Source organism: Equus przewalskii, chromosome 32, assembly GCF_037783145.1.
Source record: "Equus przewalskii isolate Varuska chromosome 32, EquPr2, whole genome shotgun sequence".
Lineage (NCBI taxonomy): Eukaryota > Metazoa > Chordata > Mammalia > Perissodactyla > Equidae > Equus > Equus przewalskii.
In genome coordinates, this window is record NC_091862.1 from 12,676,123 (window position 1) to 12,695,427 (window position 19,305).

A 19,305-nucleotide genomic window follows, 5' to 3' on the forward strand; every position below is an offset into this window, starting at 1 on the left:
CCGGGAACAAAGCGGAGAAGAGAGGAGGGAGCCGGGGTCTGGGGACCGGGCCCGCCCGCGGGGCGGCCGCCGCCGCGGGAGCCGCGCGCCCCGAGCGCCCCGAGCGCCCCGGGCCGGGCAGCGCGCCGGGGAGGGATCCGGGCTCGCCCGCCGCCGCCCGCCCCGCCGCCGCTTACCTCCGGTGCACCGCTGGGCACTGCGCGCGGGCCGCCCCGCCGGCCACACGCCGTCCCCGCCGCGCCCCCACCGCGGGGACGCGGGGCGGCGCCCGGGGAGAGTCGGAGAAGTTGCCGGGGTCCCTCGATCGTCGTCGGGCGCGGGCTGGGAGCCGCCGCGGCCACCGCTGCCCCTCGCCCTGCGCGCAGCGCCTGTGGCGCCCGGAGCGGCCGCACCTTCCTCCCGGGCCGCTCGGCCCGCCTCCCTCCCCGCCCCGCCGCCCGGCCCTCCCCTCCCCAGCCCTCCCCATCCCCCGCGCCAATCCCCCGCCGCGCCCGCCCAGCCGGGCCCCGACCCCGCCACCCGCACTGGGGGGGCCCGCGCTCCTGCCTGCTGCTCCGACCGTCGCCTCCTGCGCTTTCTTTGGGACGTCCCAACTGATGGAAACCAAGAACTCAACAAGCGCTGAGGAAGCGCCTACCAGGAGCTGGGCGCTCTGCCTGCCATCGTGCATGCGATGCGTGAATAGGATCCAGTCCCTTCCCCAAAGAGCTTACAGCGGAGACTTCCCTCGGGTGCCACCAAGGACAGAAGCAGGCGGAATCTGGAGTCTCCTGCGGCAGGCAGGAGAGTCTCTCCTTCCCGTCCCGAGAAGAGGACAGACATGGAGGTGACACTCGGATGGTGACCCCGGAGTCCAGGAGAATTGGGACTTTCCAGATGGAGAAGCTGCAGGGTTCATTAGGGAAACCTGAGTAGGCCAAGGGCCCGGATGACAGAAGGGGGAGAATGCCCAGGAGAAGCGGGAATGAAGGCTGTGTCCCCACAATCGCCGGCCTCGCCTTTACAAAGGCTCTCGCTGGAGAGGAGAGGGAAGGGAAGGAAGGCGTAGTCAGGTGCTGATGTGGGTCCTCCAAGAAGCAGGCGCCAAGACAGGGCTGGGCGTGGAAGGATTTTCTTAGGGGAAATGGCTGTGGGATTAAATAGGAAGGGATGGGAGTGAGCCAGGCTTTATGCAACTCTGCCCCCAGTAAAGGAGAGAGACCCCATCATTCTAACCTCCATGCAGTCTAGGGAACATCATCGGGGAGTCCTACATCCAGTTGCTCATCATGGGCTCCCAATTCTCTTTGGAACCCACCTGCCTTATTGCCCATATCACTCCCAGTCATTGGCTGGGAGCAGCCAGGTGGGAAGTGTGGCCTTGGGTACAAACCCAGAGATGAATTTCAGAGGACAGCAGCCAGGGCCCTTGGTCAGTGAAGCTCCAGGATAGCTGGAGATGGTCGAAGATATGCAAGGAAGATTCTCACAGCTGCGGACGGCAAAAGGCAAATGGAGTCCACTTTCCCACCCACCCCATAGTTTTTAAATGAAGCCATGAGGCTTTGCTGTGATCACCCAGACCTGGCACTCCACCTCTGACCGCCACAGGCGCTGTCCACACTGAGCTGGTGACTGACCACTTCCCATGACATAGGCTCTCCCTGGTCCTGTGTCCACACCAGTGCACACATGTGTCTGCCTGGGAAAGTGCCCCCTGCCACTCACCCTTTACATTCATTTCAAGCATCACCTCCTCTAAGGCACTTCCCCCCTTAGCACATAACTTGTTTCTGCCACACACCTACCACACTGGGGTCTTTTTGAATGTTTTTGTCCCCTTTGCTTCTTGTATTGCATTTTTTCAAACTTTTAAATTTTTTTCTTTTTTCTGCATATGTAAGTCATATGTTCATTGCACAAACTCGGAAAAATACGTACAGCCCAAATGTCTCCAATTCCCTCAGTCTTCTAGAGACACCTTCCCTTGTCAGCCAAGTGCTCAGAGTCTGAGCCCCATCCTGTGTGTATCAGTCTAGGTCCAATCAGGAGAGAGAAACCACGCAGTACTTAAACAGTGGAAGTTTAATATAAAGAAGGATTGGGTCTGGCCCCACAGCCACGTGGTTAAAGTTCCGTGTGCTCTGCTTTGGTGGCCCAGGTTCATGGGTTTGGATCATGGGTGTGGACCTACTCCACTCATCAGCCATGCTGTGGAGGCATCCCACATACACAGTGGAGGAAGATTGGTGCAGATGTTGGCTCAGGGCTGATCTTCTTCAAGAAAGAAAAAAAAAAGAGGAGGATTGGCAATGTATGTTAACTCAGGACAAATCTTCCTCACACACAAAAAATTATTAACTACAACAGGCTTTGGAGCAATGAGGGATTGACTAGTAAGAAGTAAAGAAAATGCAAAAGAAAATAGGAATAGGAGATTTAAGGAGCAGCCATAACCCTTAGAGCCAAGAAAGAGCACCCAAGGATGAGCCTCCCCCTTCCGTGGGCTGAGACCTAGACTCCATTTGGGAGAGCACAGCCATGGCTCACTATGGCAGCCTCTGTCACTGTGGTATCATGCCAGTGGAACTTACTGCAAATCTACTGTCTAGCGTGTGGGGAAGGGTGTCCCACAGAAGCACTTCACCACAAAACCACCCAAAGAGCAGGGTGCCAGGAGATGCTGGCTGGAGACCACTGGGTGCTGCTGGCTGCCCTGCACGGCAGGATCCCGATGCTGGAGGCATGGCCCAGAATGCCGAGCCGGCTGCAAGAGCAAAGCAACCAGCAGGCAGAGCTCTGGCCTCCTGCCCAGTCTCCCCACTCCCTCTACGGACGAGGCTTAACAACATGCCAGCCGGCAGAGGAAATGGTATAAAGGGCCCAGATCCATTTTTACAGAGAAGGCAAAAAGGATGGATTTGGAGCTGACAGGCAATGAGTCAATGGTGGCACACTATGGAACTTCATGGAGTCCAGGCGGTGTCCAGTTCCCTCCGGAAATTCGCCTGCACATTCCAGATGAAGAATCTCATTTCTACAGCCCTCTCCCTGCTGGCACTTGTCCCCTCAGCTGGCCATTCATTCCTGATTGCCACTCCCTCAACCGCAAGTTGTCTCTGCGTTGTCCCCTACAGCTTTTGCCTCTCTTTGCTCCTCCCAGCACAGCCCCGACCAAGCCGTGAGGGTCAACGTTTAACAGAAGGCTTGGGAAAACAGAAGGGACTTACAGAAGGGAAAAGAAAAACGTTTAAAACCAAATAATGGTCCCAAAGAGGCGAAACCATCCACAGGTTTCAGGGCATCTCTCTCCTTAGCAGGAGCCCCAGAGAGGGAACCAGCGTGTGCCCCCACCAGAGTCCAGGCTGCAATGCCACCAGGGCCTTGCGGAGAGAGAAAAAAGTTTCTCCTCCCCGTCAACCTTAGTCCCCCTCCAATAAACAAAAAATAATCTACAGACACTCAGCTCTGTTCAGAGCAAAAATAAACATTCATGTTATGTTAGGAAGAGAAAATCAGCCCCCAATTCCTAATCTCACTCATTTATTAGTGCATGTACAGAGCGTCACTCAGCAACTGGCACTGTGTTAGGCCCGTAGGGCTGGAATCTGTAATTGCTACAATCTGAAGGAGATAGATAGTAAACAGATCGTTTTACAAATAGTTCTTTTCCATGTCTCTGCTAAAGACACAGAGCATATAATGAGAGTTGACATGGCTCTAAGGGATTAGAGAGGGCCCCCTGAAGAACGCAACATTTTAGCTGAGCTCTGAAGGATGACTGAGTTGGATGATTCCAGATAAAGAGAATGGCGGATTTGAGGCTCCGGGGTGCACAAGAGCTGGGCCAACTGTAGGAAAGGGAGGAAGGCCAGAGCCACAGGAGATGCGCCCGGAGAAGCGAATAAGAGCCAGTCATGCATGCTTTTGTAGGCATGTTAAGAATTTTAGATTTTATCCTTAGAACAATGAGAACCCTCTAAAGGGTTTTCAGCACCGGTCCAGCTGAGGGGTGGAGAATAGACTGGAGCGTATATTTGGGAAAGGTTTGCAGGGAATCTAAGAGGCTAGTGCTCAGAACAGAGGTTGGACCTGGAGATGTGGACCGAGAAATGATCGGCATGTAGAAGGAATGGACCGCCATGGACATGGCTGAAATACCGGAGGTCAAGATTGTAGACTGAGAAGAGACGGAACCCTCACAAGGTGTAGTTGGGTCAGCAAAGAGAACTGAGAAAGAAGAGCTGGGTCATCTTCACTATAAAGCAGGATCAGCTTCCTGTAGAATAACCAAAGAACCAATTCGGGCAAATCTACTCCCAGAGATAAATTCAAACTCCCCCCCTGGGGAAGACAAGAACAGCGTGGAGGTTAAAAGAGGCGGCTCCACTCTCCTCACCAGCCACTCACTTCACAGCCACCAAGCTACTCAGCTACAGTATCCTATGATTTTCTGAAAAGTTAAAAATAATATTAGCTGTAACCCCACTCCCCAGAAATAACCATTTGTGTCATATTCTGTTGCACAGTCTTCGTACTTAAATTGCCCAGATCCAAACCCCTTGAAGTAAAGGGTCATGCCCAATTCAGCTTTTTATCCCCAGGAACTTAGTACATTTTCTGGCGCACAGAAGATGCCTCGTAATGTTTGCAGAATTGAATTTTGTTTCCAAAATCTTTCCAGTACTGTGCAGTATTTCACTGGGCTTTCTGGTAGCAGGACACTGAGCCGACGGCCTCAACAAACGAGTTGTCCTTCCTGAGTTCTATGTCAAAAGAGCTCTCTTAAAACGTCTTTCTCGCTTTTAGAAGATTCTTTTTTGTTGAGTTGTGGCTTTCTGCCCTCTTTTCTCTTTTTCCAAGCGACTGAGGCAAGATAGTCTTCCTGCTGTGTGAACTCTCTGCCTCAGCCTGGGCCCCACCAGCTGCAGAAATGACGTTAGACGCGCGCGTGTGCGCACACACACATGCACACGATGGCAATACCAGTGAAGAATGACTGTGTTTAATACCCATCTCCATGGGCTCAAAGGCAGTTTTACAGCCTATCTGTGGGTGCAAATGAGGATTCTAGCAATGGTTACTTCCACGTTATGCTTTTCTATTACTTCCTCCCCGTAACGTTCCCAAGCTACACGCAGTCTCCCTCCCAGCACCCAGGATCTAGTAAACAGGTAAAGACTGCACTGGGCCAGCCCCGGTGGCCTAGTGGTTAAGTTCAGCACACTCTGCTTTGGTGGCCCAGGTTTGGTTCCCAGGGATGGACCTACACCAATATGTTAGCAGCCATCCTGTGCTGGCAGCCCACATACTAAAAAAAAAAAAAAAAATAGAGGAAGATTGGCATGGATGTTAGCTCAGGGCAAATCTTCCTCAGCAAAAAACCAAAAAAGACCACACTGACTCAAGTCTAGCCATCTCCCCAACACAGGCAGGCAACTCCGCCAGTGGGTCAGGCTAATTTTGGGGAAGTCGAGATTTCTAGAAGATAGCCTTTTCGAGGAAGGCCACATCTCTCCTTTCTGAAGATCGCTTGGCCAAATACAAACGGGTCTTCCAGCTGTCTGTTCAGGAGCTTGCACGATTGAGCTCACTGCATTTTTCAAACTCCTGAAACAAAGAAGGTAGTAGGCCTGATTACCATTTGAAAGAGCCGCATTTAACCCAAAAATCTGGATCTACTCTCCGCTGTCTTCAGACCATTTGCACATGTGTATGGTGTGTAGTTGAGATGTAGAGTCGTAGGGGGTGGGGGCATACCTGTGCACATGACTGATAGATTTTTCTTTTTCTTGGATTCATTTGACCAGTGCTTACTCCCACTGACAAGTTACTAGAGTCTAACTTATACAACTTTGAAGAAAAACTACAAAACGTAAGGTCTCCTGGTAGGATTACCACCCCGTGATAGAAGTTCTATATTTGTTTTGAAGATTGCTCAAGATTCCAGATCTAAAAACCTTGCTTAATCCCACAGACTCTCTCTTGGCCAGGGCCAGGACTGTCACTACTCCATCCCAGAGCTAGAAGGCATCCCCAGGCATCTTCAAAGGGGAGACAGCTGTCCTCCATGCTCCCTGGGAAGAAACGTGCCCCGCTGAAATTTGTGAGTTTTGAGTGGAGCAGCCCAAGATGCTGATGCACTAGTCTGGCTCCTCGTAACCCACAGCAATACAGAGAAAGACTTTTAACGTCAGACTTCACCCTCAAAAGCTATATCCTTGGGGCCAGCCTGGTGGCATCGTGAAGTCCACACACTCCGCTTCAGCAGCCCAGGGTTTGTGGGTTAGGATCTCAGCATGAACCTACACACCGCTCATCAAGCCATGGTGGCATCCCACATACAAAATAGAGGAAGGTTGGCACAGATGTTAGCTCAGGGCCAATCTTCCTCACCAAAAAAAAGATATATCCTTAAAAAAAATTGCCTTTGGCATTGATTGTTCTAAATTGATAAAAGTGATGTTGTTTTAAGTTTGCTTCATTTTTCATAATTTATGAGCAATCCGATAAACATAACTGAAAATGTAAACATTGATACTTTCTGAATCAAAATACAGTACCTATTATAATGCTATCTACCCTATGACGTTGAATCAACTCTTGCTCGCCAGCTAGTAGTAGGGCCAGCATTTATTTTCACTGGAGCCCTCAGCATAGGAAATGTGTTTGCTGAACCCATAAACGTTCTGTGAAATGCAAAACTTACAAAATATGAGCTTGCCTTTTCTCTCAAGTTTCCCTTTATGGCCTTCAATTCCACTTTTTCAATTCCCTCGTCCCATAAAACTTGCTCTTGGATGGGTCGCCGCCTCTCTGGTTGGACTCTTCCTGAATTCCTTCTCCTTTCTCCCAAACCTATTCATTATGTTCAGTCATTTCCCCTCAGCCCTCAACAGCACATGCTTCCTAACTTTCTGTTATATAAATGCGGCTGCTTGTTATTATTGAAAGTATTGGGGTTTGGGGCTTGGATGTCAAGTTCTAAGTGGGTAGGAAGGGAGGAAAAACAGATAGACTTCTGTTCACTGATGAAGATAACTTAAGCCACGTTGGAAGTTGAGGATTGCTGGTATAGAGCCACCTGGTGTAGGGAAGTGATTTTTTTTTAAATTAAACTACCTGAAGCATGGATGCCTGACAGGGAATTGACCTAGCGGCTTTCTCCTTGTAAACAGAGCTGTGAAATTCATTTAGGTGTACCTGTGTGTCATTGAATAGGTACACGTTAAACATTATGAACCTCCTTAAAGAGTTATAATTTAGTGATGACATATAATTGTGGGGTTTTAATTTCAAAGCTGGGGTATTAAATGAGCTAAAGCCTGACCTTGAGCTTAGATTTATATGCTTGTCAGTTGCTTCTCAGTCCAATATATCTCTAAAGAAAGAAAAATAAAGTCTTAGGGTATCCTATAACAATTATAGTAAATATTCATCAAATGTGTCATACACATCACATATTTATAAATATATGAACTAATATATTTACATGTCAATACATATAGACTTAAACCTAATTCTTTGGACAGCCTTATACTACCGCATTTTTAAAGAGAATTTACAAACTTTAGTGATAGAATGGAAAAATAGTGTCAAGTAGAAAAAATCTGCATTTTAAATTTTGTCTAGCACATAATATAAATATTTATTGAATTAACAGATGCATGAATTAACAAATCTTTATTGTCTTAAGTTAGAGCAATAATACCTTGAATGTGTGACTGTTTTTTCTTTTTATCCAAACTTTCTAATTATAAGCTTTAAATAAGCCACAAGCTTTAAAATCCAAACTTCAGGCTTTTAAATTAGATATAGGACTATACATAACCTTGCCGTTAAGAGATTAGATTTGTATCATGGCAATGTAAAGAATAGGTGTCCATAAAAAAAAGTTAAAAATCATTTTGACATTACAATTATCTTATCTAGATTCTTATAAAACTACTATCAACATCCCCAAAGTCAAGGATCCATGAAATCTTTCTGCCCACGATTTCTCCCTGCTTTGTGTCAAGTTTTTAAACTATTTCTATTTTTCCATTTTTTTAAAGGGAAAGAAAGAAAACACAGTTTTTGGCTACTCTTGAAACCTCTGGAATACTCTGCTTCCTTCCTCAGCACCTCCACCTCCAGCCCCCTCCAGGAAGGGATGGGGAACTCTGCGTATTTCATTATTCCCTGTCATTGGAATGAGAGTCTCGGCAAGCACACTTTCTCTTGTGGAATTCCCTAACAAAAACAGACGGCTTGTTTTAAACAAGCAGCCCTGAGAACGGGAGACTAAACAGAAGCTTCGTGCAGGGAGCTGCTAGACTTTTTGCCTCTCACCTCAACAGACGGTCTTTATCCATCATCTGCAAATATATACTCCTAGCCAGCGAGGCCATCATAGAACTTAGCAATTATAGGTTGACCCAATTTGTCACGTTTTAGGAAATTCCTTTGTGAAAGTACAATTTTCTATAACGAGAGGATGTCATTCATTTGCGAGGACTCCTTCCTGGACCTGAACTTTAACTGAGAGGTGTGCCCACCCCCGATTATTATTGTTAACCAGCAGCACTCTTGTTGCTACCTGCTCTTGCAGAAACGCTGAGGACGCTCTATGTTTACCCACTGGAGAAAGAAGTAGGCGGTGGAAAATCCATCTTCTTTTCACTGCCATGAGGTAATGAGGAAGTACTCAAGATGCTTTGTGTCTCCCCAGCACTGTCTGGACGGCAAGGTGAATGGAGGGGCAATTGACGGGCGGGCGGTGGCGGAGACCTGCTGTTAGAATGTCTACCAGCTCCTGTGAAAGATAAGCAAACGAGCAAGCAGTAAGTCCAAGAGTCACCCAAGTGGTCCACAGCCTCAGAGCCTGCCCACCCCACCGCCGTCCCTGCCAGGCTCTTCCCGGCCTACGCCCCCCGCTGAAAGTTACATTTTGGTCCTCTTTTATTTCCAATCCAACACAATTTCATCGGTACAAAAAGACTTCCTAGTGGGGGAAGACAAAAAATATCCAAGACAATATGATTCACCGCTTCCCTGACTCCCACCCCCTTGGAGGGCTGGCCTTTATCCACATTCACTTTCCCATTTGGACGCCTCCCCAGACTTTCTCCTCCTCTGTCCCACCACCTACCTCAGTCAGTACATCCTGGTTTCCCAAGAGGCTCGGGGCCGCCTTTGACCTTGTCCGACCTTCACTCCCACAACCATTTGGTGTCCAGTCTTCTCCATGTTACGTCCTGAAGAGTTTCCAAACTTCCCTTCCTCCCCCCACCATCCCCGCCAGTTCTGCCCAATGGCAGCAAGTTCCTGGGAGCCCTCTCCCACTTCAGGACCTGGCAGACATGGCGTCTGTCTGGGAACATCTTCCAGGATCTGTCTGCGTGGAACCAGCTCTGTGCTTCCGTAGCAGTATGACTATTTGCTCTCTCATGGTCACCCCCTCCCCCACTAGACAGTGGGCCAGGGACGGGGCGGGGGTTGTAGTTGTAACTGGCCCAGGACTTGGAACAGCATTGGCACTTCAGGGCTGCTCACTACCCCAGTGGGTCGTCTGGCCTCTGCAGAGCTGCGTTCATCCCTTGCTGTGCCCATGCATTGATCTGGCAACTGAATGCCTTGCCCCCAGGGGCAGGAACCTCTTATCTTTTTTGCCTCCTTCACTGTTAGGCTCCTCTGTTACCATGTTTAACACAACTGGGTTCTGAAAATCTCCTTTTTCCTCTTCTCTCCTTTCATCTGGAAGCTGGCCACTGATGACTCTTCCTGGCGTCTCACGTTCATGGGCTTCTGCATCTGAGGGTGGAGAGAAGGAATGTTGTCAGAAGTCTTCAGAAGCGGCAATTCTTGCTCAACCCTCTCTGCCTCCCAGAAACCATTACACCTTAGCAGAGGCTCCTCTTTATTAAAAATCCACTCCTCTTCCTTTCCTGGACATCTTACTTTCCATCCCCCCAGACGTGATTACACTAAGGAATGTCTATAACATTCTGAGCATCGTACATTTTCAAGGAAAGTGAATGGAAGCATAATGGAAGGAGAAGCCTGTGTGTGTGTGTTCACGCACGCTCACAGCATAGGATAACAGTTAACAGCCCTTGGGGTCTAAATGTCTGGTTTAAATCCTGGTTCCAATTCTTACACTAGCTTTGTGACCTCAGGAAATGACTTAACCCCCAGTGCCTCAGTTTCCTCGTGTGTAAAATGGGGATAATACAATTTACCTGATGGAATCATATGGGGATTAAATGAGTTCATATTTATAAAGCATACAGTAAACACTATCTACGTGTTATATAAGCTTAAAAACAGTTTCAGGATTTCTTTTATCCTGATGCTTTATTTTACTTCTGTGTATTTTCAAATATGAAGAATACATAATAGGAAGCATCATGTGGGCTCTGGTCAATGTAGGGGGTCTTTATTGCTCTTTTTGATGGACTAATATCTGAATTCATATGGATCACTCTGTGGAATGACACACATGAGTTTAGCACAAAACCAACACAGCATGAAGAAACTCAACTATGTACTAACCTAGGGAGAGAAAATTCACACACTGATGATACACTAACATTCACTGACTGTTTACTCTGGGCTAAGCCCTGGGCTCCGCGCTTTAGAGAATTTATTTCCTTTGCATCTTGTAACCTCCTCAGGAGGGAGGTAACATTATTAGCCCATTTCACAGATGAGGAGCAACCTGCCAGTGGTCACACAGCTAGTGAGCGGCTGACCCAGAGTGGATGGGGAAGACAGGACTCGTCATTTTATTAATGAACTCCTTCTTATTTTGAAAATACAGTTCAAGATTTCCAAGTTAATTGTCATTGTTACTAGGTGGATGGTCATTAAAGATTGGCTGTTGAGGATGATGGTGACCCAGCCCTGGGCCAAACCAGGAAGCCGGCCGTGGCCGTCCGTGTTAAACCCTCAGTGCCTCTTCTAGGTCCCAGGACAGAAAACAGCAATAAACTGTTGGCTGCTGCTAAGAGCTGAAGTGTGAACTTTCTCAGGAGATATTTGTGCCTTAACTGGAAAATGGACAACGCCTTCAAGAACCAAAGGAATGATGATACATAATGGAACCTCAGACACTTAGAAGCAATAAGGGCAATTTAACCGAGGAGCCTCCCCAGAGCCCTTCAATCATCCCAACAGGCCGAGCTTGATGGTGCATTGTCACAGGAGAAAATAGCGTAATGGCACTGAGTAACTTCAGCAAGTCTCTTCCTGATGAGACCTTGGCCGGAGTTATTTTTTACTGCAAAGTACACATGGTTGTAAACCGTATCTGTTTCCTCAGTCGGTAGAAATTCTGAGTCATGCTAGTTCAGCCCAGCTTAATGAGACTGGAACCAGAAAAACAAAAGCCTTCTGACACTCGCTGTGTTGACGGACAGAAGGCAGTTGACACTGGTGCAGACGTAAACTTGGGGAACTCCTCCACGAGAGAGGCAGATCCGCACCCTGAGGACACAGGGTCACCCGATCCAAAGGTGACATGAAAGGCTACCTTTGAGGGGAATTATAGACTCAAAGTCTGAGTGTAATATAAAACTTGGGGACAGTTACAGAGACTTGTCCTTCCTTTTCCATAATTGAACTCAGCTTAGTCCAGCAGCTCCCAGTTAGTGGCTGTAGCCATGGTGTTAGGCTGCCATAACAAAGGACCCCCCCCCCCCCAACTAGGTGGCTTTAAACAACAGAAATGTATTGTCTCCTAGTTCTGGAGGCTGGAAGTCTGCAATCTAAGTGTCAGCAGGGTCATGAAACCCATCAAGGCTCTAGTGGAGGACCTGTTCCATGCTTTCTCTTTGCTTCTGGTGGCTGCCTGTCATCCTTGGCGGTCCTTGACTTGTAGACGTATGGCTCCAATCTCTGCCTCTGTCATCATATGGTGTTCTCCCTGTGGGTCTCTGTGTCTGCGTCTCGTCTCTTCTTATAAGGACCCAGTCATATTGGATTAGGGCCCTCCCTAATGACCTCATCGGAACTTGGCTACATCTGCAAAGACCTTATTTCCAAATAAGGTCACATTCACAGGTACCAGGAGTTAGGACATCAACATATCTTTTGAGGAGACACAATTCCACCCACAACAATAATGGGATATTAAATCTCATCACCCAAGAGATTCAGTCCCCTCCAGTTTCAAAGTTGGTCTCCTTTAGATGCTTATTTTGTTAATTCAGGCTTCTCCTCAGATCCTTGCTCCTTTTCTTCTTCTCTCTGGACCTGAAGTAAGTTCCAGGAGGAGGCTGGGTGTGGGGCGGGCGAGGTGTTCTTAAGAACCAGGGCAAAGCCAGCCTGGCAGGAGAGACATCTGATGGGCGTACTTGCCCCAGGCCTCCCTGAGTCCATCTTGCCTGGACTTGGGCATCAACCTAGGTCTTTATAGCAAATGCTGCCACCACCAGGCAGGCCATGGGCTCCCATCAATAGGACTCCCATAGGCTGTGCCCTCCTTATCTCAACCCGGAGGCCGCCTCCAGTCCGCTGGCCCATTTTCAGCCTAGCTGTGTGCCTTGCTTTGGTGAGTAGGCAGGTTTTGGAAGGCCCTCTCCCACGGCGCTGGGGCCCTTGGGTACACAGGACCTGAGAGCTGTTCGCTGGCTCTCAGTCTAGCACTGGCGTTTTTTTTTTAATTCGCTGTTCCATTGGATGGGGGCTTCTCAAGAGGCCCAAAGTCTTGGGATATAAAGACACTGTTTTGGGACCCCCAAACTTTTCTCTAATTTATTTTAACTCCCTCTCCTGGGGAGAGGCCCGAGGGTCAGAGAGCAGAACCCTGCACAGCAACTGGCTAAACTTTTCTCATCCTTTCCTTGTCCCAGCTCCACCCCACCTCAGCCCAAGCCCAGTAAAGGTGTGTGTGTGTGTGTGTGTGTGTGTGTGTGTGTGTGAAATGTTGAGGGGATTGCCCTTAGGATTTCACACATGCTTCTCCATGCTACAGTTTTCCTTTGAAATGCCCAAAATGACCAGTCTTGTTCTTAACCTTATGCTTCTGGAGATGGAGGAAAAGCTTATATTAGAACAACCCTTCTGATGCAAAAAACTAGGAGGAAATCTGCATAAAATATTAGGCACACACACACTCATATGTTTGGGAGTCATTAAAAGGCCACCCAGACACCAAGGTCTTGGACCAAAATCCCTGAGAAAAAGGAATTTTGGAGAAGGGAGCCCAAGATTCATCTTCCTTTTCCCTTTAGGCCTTTGCCAACCACTAAGCTGCCAAGACTGCCAGAGAGAAGACATCTGCAATAACTAGACTCTATGAAGTTCTGGCAAATCCATATACATGCAGAATATGTATAGAACTCTGACAATTCAATTAATGAAAAATCAGTCACTGCAATTAAAAAATGGGCAAAAAATTGGAACAGTTATTATCCAAAAGAAGATATCCAAATAGCTGATACACACGCAAAAAGATGCTCGACCTCCATCATCAGGGAAATAAAAACTAAGACCACCAAGAGACCCTACTACCTACCTTCCAAATGGCTAAAACTAAAAGACGATAATCTCAAGTGTTGACAAGGATGTGTGTAAGTCTCATAAATTGCCGGTGGGAGTGTGAATTCATGCAATCACTTTGGAAAAGCTTTTTGATGATAACTACGAAAATGGAATAGATGCATACTCTATGATCCAGTCATTCTACTCCAGGGTATATACCAAATAAAAATGCACCTAAATGTGCACAGTGTAGGTATAAGAATGTTTATAGCATCATTACTTATAATAGCCCAAAGAAGGAACAACCCAAATGTCCCTCAACAGTAGAATGGATAAACAAAATGTGCTGTACTCATATTATGGAATACGATACAGCACAGCAAGTGAATCAACTCCCGTGTGAATCTTACAGATGTGATGTTGGGAGGAAGAAACTGGATGTAAAATGATAGGTACTAGGTGGTTCTATTTACATAAAGTTCAAAAACAGGTGAAAGCAATCGATGCTGTAGGAGTCAGGAAAGTGGTTACCTTTGATGACTATGAGGGAGCATGGGAGAGAAATGTTCTCTTTCTTGAACTGAACCGTGGTTACCCAGGTGTGTCCACTGGAGTAAATGCACAAAGCTGTGCTTTATGACCAGTGAATTTTTCTGTGTTTATGTAATTTTAATAAAAATATTATTAAAGCCAACATTTTTTACACAGACTCTTGATGTCGAAAGAAAGAGCTATAGATTTAGTGCATCTAGTCTTTGTGTAAAATAGGATACAAACATCATCAAGACTGGAATTGCTTTTTAGGTCCAATAATTAGACTAGTTAATATTCGCCTTCAGGCAAGGCCTGCTCATGCTGATCATCTTTAAAATGAAGGTCTTGAGGTGAGAGTCATAAATCACTGCACCTTCTTTTTTTTTTTTTTTTTTAAGATTTTATTATTTCCTTTTTCTCCCCAAAGCCCCCCGGTACATAGTTGTATATTCTTCGTTGTGGGTTCTTCTAGTTGTGGCATGTGGGACCCTGCCTCAGCGTGGTCTGATGAGCAGTGCCATGTCCGCGCCCAGGATTCGAACCAACGAAACACTGGGCCGCCTGCAGCAGAGCGCGCGAACTTAACCACTCGGCCACGGGGCCAGCCCCATCACTGCACCTTCTTAAGCTCACTTTCAGATTTTGCTTGTTTCAATTTGGTATAAATCTTCTTTAATCCCTACTAGAGTCAATCAACAAAGGAAGTATTCTTTTCTCCAACATGGAGAACACCAAGACAGCAAATTCCTCTTCAGGGTCTTGCTTGAGGCCAAGGGCCATCAGCCCCAGACCAGACTCTTCCAGCTACATTGATCTTTCCTTTCCTTCAACCCTATTTTCCTTTGCACCACCCCGTTAACACTTAGAACCCTCCAGTGTTGTCAGCTGCCTTTTAACACTGCACCCCATCTTGGCAACATGGACCGTAGGGTCCTGAAAGGCAAAGACTGTGCCTCACTCTCCTGTTTAAATGCCATGGCCTCAGCGTGGTATCTTGAGCAAAGTCATCGCTCAGAAATATTTGTTGTTGGATGGACAATAACACATTTTTCCATCTGGACCTCCTGAGGGGCTGAGGATGGGGAAGAGAGAATGGGGAAGAGAGGATAGGAACAGCCTGAGGTTAGCTTAATCTTCTTAATACAAGAACTTGAGTCATTCAAGGGACTCAAGTCTTCATTATACAAATCTATCGGCACATTGCACTGACTCCGTGACATGGAAAAGTAGCAGAGCAGAGTGACGCTGTGGCAAGGCTGCAGACCTGAAGCATCTGCGGCCCTGGGAGAAGGAGCTTGGGCTTCAGCAGTACAATTAGAGTTGGGCTGAGAGCAGACACTCAGAGTTCCTCCCTGAGGAGGAAAGATCTAGGGTGAAATCTTAGTTCTACCAAGAGTATCATGACTAATGACAGATGACACTTCTCGGTTGTTACGATGAGCCAGCCATCATGCTGAGCATGTCACAAGTGGTGTCTCATTTATCTTCAATCAACCCATGGAGGCAGAAACATTATTCTCCCTATTTTGCAGCTGCGACAACTAAAGCTAAGGGAGAAGAAATAACTTGTCCAACTTTTCACGGCTAGTAGTAGTGAAGCCAGCATTCAAATCCAAGTCTCCTGACCTTCAAAGCAAGGGCTGAAGAAAACATTTACATAAAGAACCAGTAAATATGAAAGCAGTCTAAGATGTGATAAGATGCGCACAACTATGTATCTTACCAGACAGACTGTGATAAGGGTCACAGGAAGGGAACAAGCAAAGTTCGTTGCTGGCTGTAGGAGTTTCCACCAGTAGTTAAGGCAAGTGGGGAAATTTCATCTCCATGTTACAATACCATGCAAATCAGGTTGAATTTTCTTCTAGAATGACACAGTAAGGCTGGGCTGAGAGCATATACTTTCAGAATTCCTCCATGGAGAGGAAAGATCTTGGATCTAGACATCAATGGAATATAATCTAAGAGTCAGAGCTGGCTCTGGGAAATCCCCTAATGGGCCACACCTCTGTCAGATCTCTCCAGGCACCATGTGCAAGACCCAGAAAAGATCATTGGGGCCACTGAGAGGGACAGTGCTGTGGGTGCTCTTAAAATGCCTCAGGGGCCTTGCTGTTTTCATGAATGTTTATTGCAATATAGACAATGTCCAGTGTGCCAAGATCCATCTCATCACTCATCTGTTTGAAAGGAAAGCAAAATGGGAAAGGCTGCCTGATGGGGTATGCTATTATGTGTGTGCTATTATCTATAGAAAACAGTAATTTTCTTTTCAAACAAAAAAATGGCTTCAATGTCATTACCATATGTTTACTGTCATACACCATTTGTTGAAGTTGTTACAAGTTGCCCAATAAACTGATATTTATGTGCAGGCATTTATATTCATATTTAGGTATTGCAGTTTACTTAATTTGGCACATACCATAGCATAGCTCTTTTGGGGGCTCCAAATTTTAGAGCAAAGTCTACAGATTTAGGGCCAGCTTAAAGCACCAAGAATTTGGTAAGGGGAGAAACACAAGAAAGACTCCTATTGAAGCAACATTGTCAGTTTATCTAGCAGAGAACTTTTTCTTGGAAATCTTCTAAGTTTCCAATTCTTGTATTGAGGCTTTGTTTGAAAGTCTGGCTCAGGGGTTCCAAACCTGTGAGCTGAAACATTCTTCTACTGCAACATTTCCACAAAAATAGTGTGATATTGAAAGCCAGAAGCCATTGCATCTTCCATTTGCTCAAACGGCACACATCCATTTATTCCTTATTCATCAGCCAATAGGTGTGTACTCTGAGCCAGGCACGGCACAAGTCTCTGGAAATATAAAGACACGGTTCCCATCTTAGAGCAAGTTCCAGCCCAGAGTATGGTGAGTATGAGACTGATCCCACCCCAGACCATTTCGGGGCCTTGGTGGGGGTGCCGGGCAGCCAAACCTAATACTTAGCATCCTTTCATCCAAGAGGAAAGCACGCAAGCCCAGCCGGGGGATTGGGTCATCCCTTCTCCATCATCCTGGTGGCCCTCAGATGGCCACAGCCGGGCTTGATGCTCTAGTGTGCTGGAGCTGCCATCAGAAAGGACATGGGGATACTTTGCAAAAAGTCACCTTACATCAGAGCCTCAATCAAAGGAAAAACAGGAAATTATGTTGCATTTCAAAGCTTAATTCTGCAATACAATCTCCATCAAAATATATTCTTCATATTTTCTTACTTCACACATCTTTGTCTTCTGATTACTCCAAAAATATACAGACATTATTTCAATGAAAGGGACAAATGGGGTTGTTGATTCACTGGTTGTAGAAAGACAGTGACAAGGAAATTAGACATTAGGAGAAGAGAACATTCCAGATAAGAAGAGGACAAGCAAACAGGCTGCATTTAGCTTCTTCAGTCGCATCTTTGCTAGGGAAATAGAGGAGCATTTGCATATGGTACCAAAAAAGTGCTAGTCAATCACCATTATTTACAACAGCCAAGACAAGGAAACAACCTAAGTGTCTATCAATAGATGAATGGATAAGGAAGTTGTGGTATATATATACAATGGAATATTATTCAGCCATAAAAAACAAGGAAATCCTGCCATTTGCAACAACATGGATAGACCTTGAAGGCATTATGCTACGTAAAATGAGTCAGAGAAAGACCGACACTGTATGACCTCACTTATATGGGGAATCTAAAAAAAGAAAAAACAAACTCATAGAAAAAGAGATCAGACCTGAGGTTACAAGAGGCAGGGGAAATTGGAGGAAGGTTGTCAAAAGGCACAAACTTCCAGTTGTAAGATAAATAAGTAGAAGGGATGTAATGCACACCGTGATGACTACAGCTAACGCTGCTGTATGACAGACAGGAAAGTTGGTAAGAGAGTAAATCCTAAGAGTTCTCATCACAAGGAGAATTTTTCTTTCCTTCATTCTTTTCTTTGCATTGTATCTATGTGAGAAGATGGGCGTTGGCTGCACCTATTGCTGTAATCATTTCACAATATATGCAAATCAAACCACCATGCTGTCTGCCTTAAACTTATACAGTTATGCATATCAATTATTGCTCAGTAAAACTGGGAAAAAAGAGTGCTAGTCAAAATAAATACATGGATTCTGCTACGTGAAAGCTGTCACACTTGCACAGTCAATCACTAACTAAAGCAAATGTCTGTGTCATTTCCCGGGAGGCTATACAACAGAGGCTCATTAAGATCACGAGCTCTGGAGTCAAGTGGAGTTGAGGGCAACTGCTTCCACTACTTTCCAGCTATCTGACTTTGGGCAAACTATTTCATTTTCCTCTGGCCTCAGTTTCCCCATGGGACCAGTGGGGATAGTCCTACCTCATGGGGTTGCTGTGAAGAGTCATATGTGTTATTTTTAAGGCATTGCCCTGCCTCTGTCAGGTTCACATTTTTAAAAAACGTTCACATCATTAGCGTTTAAATATCAAATTTTCCAAATTACAATTGGTATTACATGTAATTTATTATACATATGGAATTTTGAGAATTCTCAAGGATTTTGAAAGAGGTGGTTTTTCAATATAAAAATAAACTGGCTGTACCAGCTTTTTAAAATTGCACTGCCTGGTGCTGTGTTGGAGTCCCTGAATTTCTCTGTGGAAGTGTGACGCATTCATAAAAATCACATGCAACCCTTCCTTAAACACCAATATATCTCCCCCACATATGGTTTTATACTTTCTCCAGCAGTCAAGTTTTAGTCTCTCTGGGAAAAGCTTCCTCAATTATAGGAAATTAGCCATTTACCACATAATAAGAATGCACCAGAAAAGAGCAGTCAGGATTTCCATTTCACAGGAAATTGACTGAAAGGTCTGAATCAGAAACAGGAAACATGTGTAATAATGGGCACCACAGAGCGCCATAAGTAGGCGCTTGTGCTGCCTGCACCGTGTTTCCAGGCCCAGGGAGGCTGAAAGCTGCGTCTGTTCCAGGCGAGGTCTCTCTTCCTCACAGACAAAACAGTTAGTCTTATGAAGTAATTATTAGTTCACATTTCTGCCGAACTTCTGGGAAAAATGCCTCTAGCTGCCCCGCTGGACAGGAGAATTTCCCTCCTCTCAGAGTCACACGTGCGGTTTAGCTCACCATGAAACTTGCACTGCAAATTCTTTGGGTGTTACTTTATGCAAACAATAAAGTGAAAACAATTTTCTGAGTTGTTTTAACTCAGTAATCACCACAGATGAGGTTCTCCATGATGGGGGAATGCCCACAGCAGTCCAGACAGATCCTTTCTAAACGTGAGGAGGGGAAGGGCAAAGAACACCCACCCATCTCACATCTGAGGATGAGGAGGGAGC

The 19,305-nt window shown here is 46.2% G+C and overlaps 2 protein-coding genes across 13 annotated transcripts in view; both read right to left on the reverse strand.

Annotated features, from left to right (window-relative positions):
• Window positions 1-8,674, reverse strand: part of TIAM2 (TIAM Rac1 associated GEF 2) — a 234,327-nt gene extending 225,653 nt beyond the window's left edge. The window contains exon 1 of one of the 4 annotated variants that reach the window (XM_070603135.1): window positions 8,558-8,674. The gene's annotated coding sequence lies outside the window, so the exon portion shown is untranslated. Of the gene's footprint in view, window positions 1-176; window positions 423-8,557 lie in introns of those variants that run through there. The other 3 variants (XM_070603134.1, XM_070603136.1, XM_070603133.1) reach the window with 3 other exon arrangements.
• The window catches only part of SCAF8 (SR-related CTD associated factor 8), a 210,728-nt gene continuing 193,469 nt past the window's right edge, over window positions 2,047-19,305 (reverse strand). For 4 of the 9 annotated variants that reach the window (XR_011535590.1, XR_011535588.1, XR_011535586.1 and 1 more), the window contains 3 exons: window positions 9,110-9,771; window positions 8,558-8,773; window positions 2,047-5,589 (listed from right to left, as the gene is read on the reverse strand). The gene's annotated coding sequence lies outside the window, so the exon portion shown is untranslated. Of the gene's footprint in view, window positions 5,590-8,557; window positions 8,774-9,109; window positions 9,772-16,625; window positions 16,790-19,305 lie in introns of those variants that run through there. The other 5 variants (XR_011535584.1, XR_011535583.1, XR_011535589.1 and 2 more) reach the window with 3 other exon arrangements.